This window comes from Acyrthosiphon pisum, unplaced genomic scaffold (genome assembly GCF_005508785.2).
Source record: "Acyrthosiphon pisum isolate AL4f unplaced genomic scaffold, pea_aphid_22Mar2018_4r6ur Scaffold_16971;HRSCAF=17636, whole genome shotgun sequence".
NCBI lineage: Eukaryota > Metazoa > Arthropoda > Insecta > Hemiptera > Aphididae > Acyrthosiphon > Acyrthosiphon pisum.
This window is the reverse complement of record NW_021765952.1, coordinates 1-802: the sequence shown is the minus strand read 5'-3', so window position 1 is coordinate 802 and position 802 is coordinate 1. Positions and strand designations below refer to the sequence as shown.

Here is an 802-nt window from a genome sequence, read left to right as displayed (position 1 = left end):
TAAATATTAGTAACAACTTGGATGTTTCTGTCAGTTATCGAAGAGTTTTGTTTGTTTTGGTATTTCTATTTGGCAAATAGATAGTCCAAGATTATCTATATTTACAACAAACATTCTTAGACATATAATTTTATCTCACTTTTTAATTCATAAAAAAAAAGTGAACATACAATGATTCATACACATAATATATTATGATTCCAAATTGGAATTTAAATAAGCCATAGTGAAATCTACTATCACATACAATTTGGAAGATCCTCTGTGTTAATATGATATTCATACTGCTATTTCCAATTGCATTTAAAAATACCAATATTTTGGTAACAGTGAAAAATAAAATAATGCTTCGCATATTGGATTAAAATATAACTACAAAATAAATTAAGTAAGTATACACTTAAACTGTAATATTATTTAATTATTAAATTGACAAACACATTTTGTAGGTAATCAAGTTAATCGCAAAGAAGTGGAAAAAATCTATTTTGACTTACTGCACTTTATAACTTTCACATAATACATTATGATATCAAATCAGAATTTGAATATGCCATAGTGAAATATACTTTCACTTACAATTTGGAAGATCCTTTATGTTAAAATGATATTCATACCGATATTTCCAATTGCATTTAAAAATACCAATATTTTGGTAACAGTGAAAAATAAATTAACGCTTCACATATCGGATTAAAATATGACTACAAAATAAATTAAGTAAGTATACATTTAAATTGTAATATTATTTAATTATTATATTGACAAACACATTTTGTAGGTAATCAAGTTAATTGCAAAG

General features: G+C 23.7%; 1 long non-coding RNA gene across 1 annotated transcript; it reads left to right on the top strand.

Annotated features, from left to right (window-relative positions):
* Positions 1-352: 352 nt before the first annotated feature.
* LOC115034622 lies at positions 353-802 on the top strand. Its single transcript, XR_003839958.1, has 3 exons — positions 353-388; positions 450-720; positions 782-802. It is a non-coding gene; the product is annotated as an uncharacterized LOC115034622 (long non-coding RNA).